General features: G+C 39.7%; 1 non-coding gene across 1 annotated transcript; it reads left to right on the forward strand.

Moving 5' to 3' along the window:
• Positions 1–1152: 1152 nt before the first annotated feature.
• Positions 1153–1259, forward strand: LOC115698393 (small nucleolar RNA R71). The gene has a single exon (XR_004008142.2). It is a non-coding gene; the product is annotated as a small nucleolar RNA R71 (small nucleolar RNA).
• The last annotated feature ends 9873 nt before the right edge of the window (positions 1260–11132 follow it).

Consider the following 11132-nt stretch of genomic DNA (forward strand, 5'->3'; position numbering starts at 1 on the left):
TCCCCCAACCTCCTTTTCTTTGTCAAAATGTCTTTTAAGAACTTGACATAGTTTGGCATTTGCTCCAATGCTTCCACCAAGGGAATATTGATATGGAGCTGCTTCAAAACATCTAAAAACTTCTTGAATTGCCCATCTTGCTGTTGTTTCCGAAATCTTTGAGGAAATGGAAGGGGTGGTTTAGTACATACTGGTGCGGATTGCTGACTGTCAGATTGCTGACCCGATGCTGTATCAACTGGTCTGGTATCAGCAATTTCCTAGGCAGTTTTTTTTCTCAATTTTTCGTCGTTTTGGATTGAAGTGGGCTCCCCACTACCCTTTATTTCCTCCTCGGTATTTTTCAGATGCTTGCCACTCCTCAAGTGAATTGATTTGCATTGCTCCTTCCCATCCCTCCTTGGATTCTCCGTGTCACTAGGCAAAGAACCTTGCGGCCTAGCTTTCAATTCATTGGCCAAATGTCCAAGTTGCAACTCTAAGTTTCGAAGAGAGGCAGCTTGACTTTGTATCACCGCATCATTTTTGGCCATATAATCCCGCATTAGACTTTCCAAAGAACTTGGTTGGGCATTTTGAGCATGTTGTGAATGTCGGGGTTGTTGTGAAAAACCCGGTGGATATGCTTGTCTTCCTTGGGCTGGTGCGGTACTTGAGCTTGCTCCTTGACCCCCCCAAGACAAATTAGGATGATTCTTCCATGCTTGATTGTAAGAGTTTGAGAATGCCCCATTGTTTCTATTAAAATTCTGATTTCCCATGTAACAAACGGACTCCGGATTAGATGGACACTTCTCAAACACATGCCCTTCTCCACAAAACACACATGAGACATCATCACTTTGAATGGCAGCAGCTGGTTGAATATTTTTAGCGTTCCCAATACTCAAATTCTTCAAAACATTCGTCATAGAAGCCATTTGAGCTGTCAAAGCTGTTATTGCATCCACCTCAAGGACTCCCGCCACTTTTCTACTTGTTGGAGCTCTAGTGTTGGACCATTGATAGTTGTTACTTGCAATGGTCTCCAAAATCTCAAATGCTTCATTGTAAGACTTCGACAAAATAGCACCATTGGCCGATGCATCTAACACCATTCGAGAAGCTGCATTCAAACCATTATAAAAAGTCTCCATCTGAATACAATGTGGAATGCCATGATGTGGACACTTTCGCAAAAGTTCCTTAAACCTCTCCCACGCATCACTTGTGGACTCATCTTCAAGTTGCTGAAAAGACATGATCTCACTTCTGAATTTTGCATTTCTAGTAGGAGGAAAGTATTTCCTCAGAAACTTCTCAGCAAGGTCATTCCAATTGGTCACAGAATCCGGAGGCAAAGTGTTGAGCCATGATCTAGCTCGGTCTCGTAGTGAGAATGGGAATAACTTCAACCTTAACACCTCTTCACTCACTCCTTGGATCTTGAAAGAATCACTCACCTCCAAAAATGAACGGAGATGGAGGTGAGGATCCTCAGTTGGCATCCCGCTGAATTGCCCCACGGTTTGGAGCATTTGAAACATCACTGGCTTGAGCTCAAACTGCGGTGCTTGTATTTCAGGCCTCACAATGCCTGGATTGAGCTCATTAAACAAGGGGGCTGCATACTCCCTTATAGCCCTCGCTCGATCATCTGCCAATATGATGGGATTAACAATTTGTGGAGCAACCCCATCATCATCAAAATTCTCAGCCATGATGTCTCGGCCCTTAGCCTTTTGAACCCTTCTTCTTCTTCGGAATGTGCGTTCAATCTCGGGGTCAATAGGAGCAAGTTCAAAGTCCTCTTGTTGGTTCATACACTATAGATACCTGAGATTTCAAAGACAAACCAACAAGATTAAAAGCACAAAAATTCTTAGAATGTCAATTAGTTGATAAAACAAAATTTAGAACTTAAAGTCCCCGGCAACGGCGCCAAAAACTTGTTGTGAAAATTATATTGCTTTATAATTGCGCAAGTGTACACAATCACAAACAAGTAATACAATGATAAGTAAATCAAAGTTCGTCTCCACAGGGACTTTTTACTAAATAATGTTAAATCAACTAAAAGTAATTCCAAGAATTTCAAATAAAGATAAAATAAATTCACACATTAATTCACGAGAAAAAAATTATAGCCTTGAATCTAAACTTGAGAACTAATTTTTTAAACTAAATAAACTAAAAATAAGAAACTAAAAGTGATTAAAATGGTGGTAATTTCAGATTAGGAAAATAGACTTGGGTGATTAATTTCCACTTGTATGTCCCAGTTGATACAGCAATGTCCCAGCAATGATTCAGCAATCCTGGCAGAGTTAACAAATTTCAACAAAAACCAGCAAGCTTTTTCCAAAACTTGCAAATAACCATTCATAATCTCACAATGCATTCCTACATCAGTTTAGATCACAAATAGCCCAATAAAGCATCAAATCCTTAGTTATACATGGTAGCAAAATATTCCTATTTCACTACTAATTAATACCTAAAAGAAAAGGTAAAAATCATGCATCAATTAGAGGAGTTCAACTAGGTCTTGCTTTTCCAAGTAAGATCTAGCTTGCTAAATGTTAAAAATGGCCAAGAATTAACATTCATTCAACATTTCATCACATCTAATTGAACAAAGATAAGATTACTTCATCATTGCAAAGCCAAAACACTAGTCCATACAAGGGTTTATAACCACCCAAATCTCAAAAAAAGTTTAGTTCATAGCTGAAATTAAAAACTCAAAACCAGAAAATGTATTGTTCATGAAGTTAAAGAAAAGCTTAAAGAGAAGAAAATGATACAAAACGAAGTGGAGAGCAAGAGAGATGAGTGTTGAGCTCAAATCCTTCTTTGAATGTTGCCTTCTTCTCCTTCTTCTCAATCTTCTTCTTCTTTGTACTCTCTTCCTTCTTTGTACTTAGAAACTTTTTTCTGCTGTAAGGTTTTTTTCGTACCCCTTTCAAGTGCAGCCAGCCACTCTTTTTTATTCTTCCCCTCTTTTTCTTTCTTTGCTCCCCAATTAGGGTACCAAAGTTTACCCTAATTGGAAATCCCAATCATCACCCACTTGTCCTTCATTTTCCACATGTTTGTTGAGTCAATAGCCAAATTCCGCCACCTCAGCTCGTTTTTCTTTTCATTAAAGCCAGCTGGACTATCTGCCAAAATAAACTTACTGGGTTGACAAATTGCTACGCGATGATTGCTATAGCAATGCCAGTCAGCAATAATCATTTTTCTGCTCCTTTTTCTCCTTGTCCCAAACATTTCCAAATACCTATTCTTGTATTTTTTTTTCTGCTTAAAACACATAAAAACAACAACATAAGTCCATCTAACACTTACTAACACACACACTTCCATTTATTACAAAGACACAACAAACTAAACACAATTACACAATATAGACATTAATTGCTCCACAATTCACATTAAATTCAAGCTTAAAGATATGAAAATAACTCTAAATCTTAGAGTTATCACCTAAAGACTGTTTCCCACTTCCAAGAATCGATCAGCTCGTCGATGCAACAGCCGGGCACGAAATATTAAGCTTCATGGATGCTTATTCGGGCTACAATCAAATCAAGATGCATCCACCAGACCAAGAACATACAAGTTTCCGGACAGATATGGGTCTCTACTGCTACAAAGTCATGCCATTCGGTCTTAAAAACGCCAGAGCTACATATCAAAGACTGGTCAACAAAATGTTTAAAGATCAGATCGGCAGAAACATGGAAGTGTACGTGGATGATATGCTCGTCAAATCCAGAAAGGCTTGGGGGCACATAGATGACCTGGACGAATGTTTCAAAGTCCTCAAAAAATACAACATGAAACTAAATCCCCTAAAATCCTCCTTCGGAGTCAGCTCAGGGAAGTTTCTAGGCTTCATCGTCAACGCTCAAGGAATTGAAACCAATCCGGAAAAAATCCAAGCCCTCCTGGATATGAACTCGCCAACAAAAACCAAAGAGGTACAAAGCCTAACTGGTCGAATCGCCGCACTCAGCAGATTCGTGTCGAAATCAAGGGATAAATGTGTCCCATTCTTCAACATCCTGCGAGGAAACAAAAAGTTTGAGTGGACAGAAGAATTTGAAAGAGCTTTTCAAGACCTAAAGGCACAGCTCGCAGAACCTCCCGTCCTCTCTAAACCTCTGGACGGTGAGGAACTGGGGATATACCTGGCAGTAATGGAGCATGCAATAAGCGCCGTACTAATCAGAGAAGAAGATGGCGTGCAGCATCCAGTCTACTACATCAGTAAAAGACTCGTCGAGGCCGAAGGCTGATATCCGTTGATAGAAAAGCTCGCCTACTTCCTCATCTTAGCAACAAGAAAGCTAAGGCCTTATTTTCAAGCTCATCCTGTTCGGGTGTATACCGACCAACCACTACGACAAATACTGCAAAAGCCAGATGCCTCTGGGCAATTACTCAAATGGGCGGTGGAATTGGGCCAGTACGAAATCAATTTCCAACCCCGAACAGCTATCAAAGGCCAAGCTTTGGCTGAGTTTGTGGTGGAATGCACAGGAAAAACTGAAAGCATCCCAGAAGGCGATCCCGAGCCAACACCACAGTCGACCAGCACTGAAAGCAAGCCAACCTGGAAGCTTCACGTGGATGGATCGGCCACAGATCAGCTATCCGGCGCGGGAATTGCCCTTGTCACACCTGGGGGGCAACACCTGCATGCAGCGATCAAATTCGAATTCAAAGCCTCCAACAATAAGGCCGAATACGAAGCCTTAATCGCTGGACTCAAACTAGCAAAGGAAATGAAAGCCGAGCACATCGAGATCTGCAGTGACTCACAGCTGGTGGTTAATCATGTATCTGGCAAATACGAGGCTCGGGGAGAAAAGATGATAGCATATCTGAGAAAAATACATGATCTGCTCGCATAGTTCAAAAGCTACAGGCTCAAGCAGATTCTAAGAGAGGAAAATACAACTGCAGATGCGCTAGCCCGTTTAGCGAGCAGTAATATAAGTGACAAGGTGAACCTAGTCCCGGTCCAGTTTCTTGAAGAGCCTAGCATCACAGGCACGGAAGAAATCGAAATGATCGATACATCTCCGAACTGGATGACGCCAATAGCAGCCTATCTCAACTCTAGGGAACTCCCAGATAACTGAAATGAAGCTCAGAAAATGAGCAGGAAGGCAACACGATACATCATCGTAGACGGGATCATGTACAGAAGAGGATTCTCAATGCCATTACTCAAGTGCGTCACACCAAATGAAGCTTCACGGCTTCTATATGAAGTTCACGATGGATTCTGTGGAAATCATGCAGCCGGACAGAGCTTATCAAAGAAAATTCTAAGGCAAGGCTACTTCTGGCCGACAATGATTGAAGATTCGAAAGCCTGCGTAAAGAAGTGCGATGAATGCCAGAGATTTTCAAAGATACCAAGAGCTCCGCCTAACGAGCTGACGCAGATGCAGAGTCCGTGGCCCTTTGCCATCTTGTGAATTGACCTGATCGGGCAATTACCTAAAGGTAAAGGTGGAATGCAGTACGCAGTGGTAGCAATCGACTACTTTACAAAGTGGACTAAAGCCGAACCACTGGCAACTATCACATCAAAGAAGGTTCAAGACTTTATAGTGAAGAACATCATATGTCGGTTCGGACTACCGTACAAAATAGTCTCGGACAACGGCAAGCAGTTCGACAATCAATCTTTCACTGATTTCTGCGCGAACCATGGCATCATCAAAAGCTTCTCCGCAGTGGCACATCCACAAGCAAATGGTCAAGTTGAAGCAGTCAACAAGACCCTGAAGGACACACTAAAGAAGAAGCTCAAAGATGCCAAAGGAAATTGGCCGGAAGAACTCCCCGAAGTTCTATGGTCATACCGTACAACGGAAAAAACAGCAACCGGTCAGACCCCATTCTCAATGGCGTACGGTTATAAATCTATGCTGGCCGTCGAACTCGAACCACCATCCCACAGAAGGTTGACGTACGATCAAGGTACCAATCACATACTCCTAGCAGAATCACTTGATGAAATCGAAGAAAAACGAGCAACTTCAAACTTAAAGTTTGTAGCTGATCAACAAAAAGTAGCTCGGTATTTCAACAAACAAGTGAAAGCTCAGGTCGGGTATTCCTAAACACCAAAGACAGCACGTCAGGCGTACTGGGACCCAACTGGGAAGGACCTTATCAGGTGGTCGAAGTTCTTGACTCCGGAGCATACAAACTTGGTAAGTATGACGAAAAAATGCAAGTCATTTTAGTACCACGATACTGGAATGGAGAAAATTTAAGGAAATACTACCAATGAGTGCTCAGGTCAGGTAGACCACTTCAAAGTACTCAGGTCAAATAGACCATATCAAAGTACTCAGGTCGGGTATTGTTGGGTTTTATGCCCTAAATAAAACTCTGTTTCAATGTAATCTAGATTATTCTATATCAATAAAGTAACAGAAGTAATTTTTCATTCACTTGTGTATGTTTTGGTTCACTTAATCAATTGCTTGTCTATTTGATTTATAAATTCATCCAAACCCCTTTCACATACTTGAACATGTTTATTGTGTTGTCAACACAGTGGAAAATAAACATGACTATGTGAATAAAGTATTCCTAGATTTATCAGAACACTGGGTTTCACTGATATGACAATCTACAACAGAGTTTACTTACATTTGGAGAAATGTTATGTTCTTTCCAGAACATAGGTTTAAGTAAAGCTCAGGTTGGATGCATGGAGTATGCATTGGAATGGACCGATATTGAACTTTGAATTAGATTTTGAAACTTACCGTAAACATCTATTCAATTCAATATCAGAAGTTGATCCTAGATCACATGATCTAAATCCTGGTATGGTTAGGCTTAATTTCAAGAGTGTTATTCGTGTTCTTTGATTTGTTAGTTAAGCCTAAAACTGTAGTCTGGGAAATACACACATTTTGGGAACACGGTAGTGCGATTGAGTGGGAGCGCTAACATAAATATGGAATCTATAGCTTCTATCTGGCGAATAGTAAGCAAAGGGTGATCTCCTTCGAGCTTAACCAAACGAGATAAATGATTGAGTACTCATTTCACTTAGTTGAAATATCATTTATACAGGGTTAAGTGTTTTAAGGATAAAATACATTGTAGGGTGTTACGGTAATCTAAGTCCCTTTACAGTGTAGATCATCCATATAGAGGATCATTGATCACATTAGGATTATAACAATGGATAACTAATAATGTGTCTATATGGTGGAACATATAGAGCATTCTATATACTGAGAGTGCAATTCTGAGTTCTATGTGTGGATTCAACGAAGAATTAATAAGTCAGTGAATTTAAGTGGTAAATTCAAGATCTTCTTATTGGAAGCTCGGATATATAGACCCATGGTCCCCTCACTAGTTGAGATGATATTACTTGTAGGACTCATTTAATTGATTTTAATTAATCAATTAAGAATTCTCAAGATAAGCTTGTCAGTTTGAGAATTTGGCACTCATTAAGGGCAAAACAGTAAATAGAGATTTTGAAGGGCATATTTATTAATTAGGAAACTTTAATTAGTTTCATTATTAATAAAATAAATGATAATATATTATTTGATAATTAGATTTATCATTAATATGGTTGAACAATGGAAATGGCAATATTTCACAAAAAGGGAAACTATCAAGTGTAGGAAAAGGAAAGTTGGAAAAGAGGCAAGCCTTGTTCCACATTGCCTAGGCCGGCCCCCTTTACCTTCCTTTTCCCTTGATTTTCTCAGTTCAAAATGTCAATCATAGCCCTTGGTGGTCTTCTATAAATAGAAGGAAAAGGCTTCAGATTTTCACACACATCTTTGTATCTCTGAAAAAGCTTTTCTCAGCATTTTTCTGAAAGAATTTTCTCTCAGAAAATTCTCTCTGAGCCGCCACCCTCTCTCTCTCTATACCTTCACTGTTTCGAAATATATGAGTGCTAGAGTAGTGCCCACACACATCAAGTAATACCTCAATCATAGTGAGGAAGGCTGTGTAGAATTCAGAGACAACAAAGAAGGACTTTCGGGCTCAGATCTTGATTATACTCTGCTACAGAAAGGAATCAAGGGTTAGAGATCTGAGTGGGAGGAGACATATATATTCCGCTGCAATCACTGTAAGATTTCTGATACTCTTATGTGTTTAATTTCATATCGTTTTAGAAGTTCATATTTAGGTTGTTAAATCAACATACTTGTCAGTAGATCTAAGATCCTGGTAAAATAACTTCCAACAGGTATACCACATTAAAGTACTATTGAACATTCGCTATAAGTGAATGGCCTCTTGGGCGGACTCCGCGCAAAGGTTTCGGTCAAAAGTACTCAGGTCGGGTAGACCACTTTAAAGTACAGTTTCTTATTTGTTTTATGTCATGTTAAGCTAAAAAGATCCATTGGATCACTAGCTCTGATGTAAGTTACTACGGTAACAAATACATTTTCGATCAATAAAAGAATAAAGATAGTATTTCCAATTCTATTGAGTCAAAAAAATCAGCATGATTATAATTTACCTAGAGTGAGTACAAAAGGTTCGGTCGAACCCAAAACACCGAACAAAAAGCAATATCTTTGCAAAAGACAAGTGACCAAGAGTCATACGTCTGCTTGGTCACTTGGGGGGCACCTATACCTGTACAAAGTATCTGGTAAACATAAAACAAAAACAATTGCACTGCAATTATAAACAGAGAATGAAACTCATTAAGGATAACAAGAGCATAATGTACCGGGATTAAAAGCTGCCCGGTCAGCCCGTTGTCCAAAAAATGAAAATTAATTCCATGTTTAAAGACCGCTTGGCCGGTCATGATGTCTTAAAGGCCTTACGGCCATATATAATATATATATAAACATGAGGAATATAAAGATCAATGTTCAAACGGCTGGAGTCCCAGGCTGTAAAGACCGCTTAGTTTAATTTGGAAATTAGCAGATAATCACGTTTAATTATGAAATTATTTATAGCTATTTAAATAATTATTATACTGTTATTATTGAATTCAGAGATGCATTTTTATGTCATGTAGTAGTTTTCATAATTTTGCATTCCGGTGCCCGGTATTTTGGAACTCGGTGTTTGGCTCAGTAAAATCACAACTTAGCATGTTAGTAGTTTGGGACGGATTATTAGACATTGGGAATGTCGGGAATGGGCGGGAATTTAGAATTTCCCAAAAATACCCCTTTAGTGTGATTTATGTGATTTTAGTGTGAAGGGGCAAAATGGTCATTTTGCCCCATTATTAGTTTGTCTTTTTGTGACTTAATGAATGAGAAATATGTGTTGTATTTGATGATATATTGGCTGAAATAAGTGAGTAGGTGGCATTTCTCTTATTTTTCAAACTTAGACAAAAATAGAAAAAAAAAATTCAAAGGAAGCTCTCTCTCTCTCTCTCTCTCTCTCTTTCCCTCTCCATTTCGGCCTCTTTGTGCAGCAAGGAAAAGGGGATTTTTTCTTGTGAATCTAGTAATTTTCAGCAAGTATTGTGTGATCCTTGAAGAGGTATTTCTTTGTCTAGTTTTCTTACTTTGTTTTCTTGAAAATTTTGATGAAAAAGATGAGTAATGCATGATGATTTTGATGATGTTGCTGCTGTTAATTGTTGTTGTTGTTTCCATGATTAAAATGTTGATTTAAGTAGGTTTAATTAGGTTGAATTGCATGCTAGTATTTCTTGCTCTAGTTGGATAGAATTCTTGTTAAAAAGCTTGAATTTTCAAAGAAAAATTGAGGTTTTGGTAGCTGTAGTGTTTGCATGAGTTAGGTTTTACTTTCTGCAGTTGTTATCTGCTTGATTATGAGTTTGAAGCATGGATTGGATGCATGTTAGTTGTTATTAACCAAGTTTGAGTTTTGGAACTCAAAGCTTGGGCTTTAATGGTGTTTTTCGTTTCTGTGCGTTCTGGGTGAATTTAATGCTTTAGAAATGTTATTTGGGTTATATGGAATAGGTCTGGAAGGTTTGAGGTGATTTGGGTTGGATTTGGTTGAGATATGAATTTTTAAATTTCTGCCTGCGAGGAACCGGAATTCCGGTTGTGCATCCGGAATTCCGGATGGGCTTCGAAAATTCCCAAAACCGGAATTTCGGTTGGGCAACCGGTCTACCGGTTGGGGAAATTTCAGAAACCTTAGTTTTCCTCGTTTTTATGTTATTTGGGGTATTGCCATGCTTTTTATCGATAGGGAAACTTTTAGTTCCTAGTTTAAGTCCCCGGGAAGTGATTTAGCGTATCACTTATAGTGTTGTGATTTTTATGGTTTTGGAGCCTGTAATCCGCCGCGCAGATAGTTCCAATCAGGTTGACCGGCACACTTGAATTCGGAATCCAGGTAAGATTAGTATAACAGTATGCATATGTAGATTACATGTTTAGCGTGCATGTAGAAAGCCTGTTAGATTACATTAGATATGTATGTTGGCTTCGAACCATCCAACTGTGTCACGTCGATATAGGCTGGAGTATGACCAGCAGCCGGAGTATGACCGGTTCGACCGATTAGGCTGACACTGTATCACGTCGGTACAGGCTGGAGTATGACCGGCAGCCGGAGTATGACCGGTTCGACCGATCAGGCTGATACTTAGGTTGGTGGTTCCGTACTATTTGACGTATCACGTCGGTATAGGCTGGAGTATGACCAGCAGCCGGAGTATGACCGGTTCGACCGATCAGCCGATAATCGTAACACGTCAAGACAGGGAGTATGACCACGGAGTATGACCGGTTCGACCGATCAGCCGTTACTTGTCAATAGTACCGTCCCTATGAACGTTCGAACTCGATCTTGTGTTGGACACGGTACATTAGGGGGACTCAGTATCGTGTTGGACACGGCAGTTAGGGTTATGATCAGAGGTATGGGCGTCTGATCATGACCGGGATTTATGTATGAGTATTATTATGCTTTTCTTACTAAGTTTGTCTACTAACAGTGCTATGTTTATGTGTAGGTAAAGGCAAAGCTAGAGCTGATGGATCGTGAACGAGCCTATGAAGATTGTACATGTCGGGGCGGTTAGGCCTGGAGCGTACGATCCTCGGGACAGCAAGGCTATTTTTTTTGTAATTAGTCGCTAGGCGACAAGTATTCTATTTAGACAGTAAACTTTT

The sequence above is a fragment of the Cannabis sativa genome, chromosome 7 (assembly GCF_029168945.1).
Source record: "Cannabis sativa cultivar Pink pepper isolate KNU-18-1 chromosome 7, ASM2916894v1, whole genome shotgun sequence".
Classification (NCBI taxonomy): Eukaryota; Viridiplantae; Streptophyta; class Magnoliopsida; order Rosales; family Cannabaceae; genus Cannabis; species Cannabis sativa.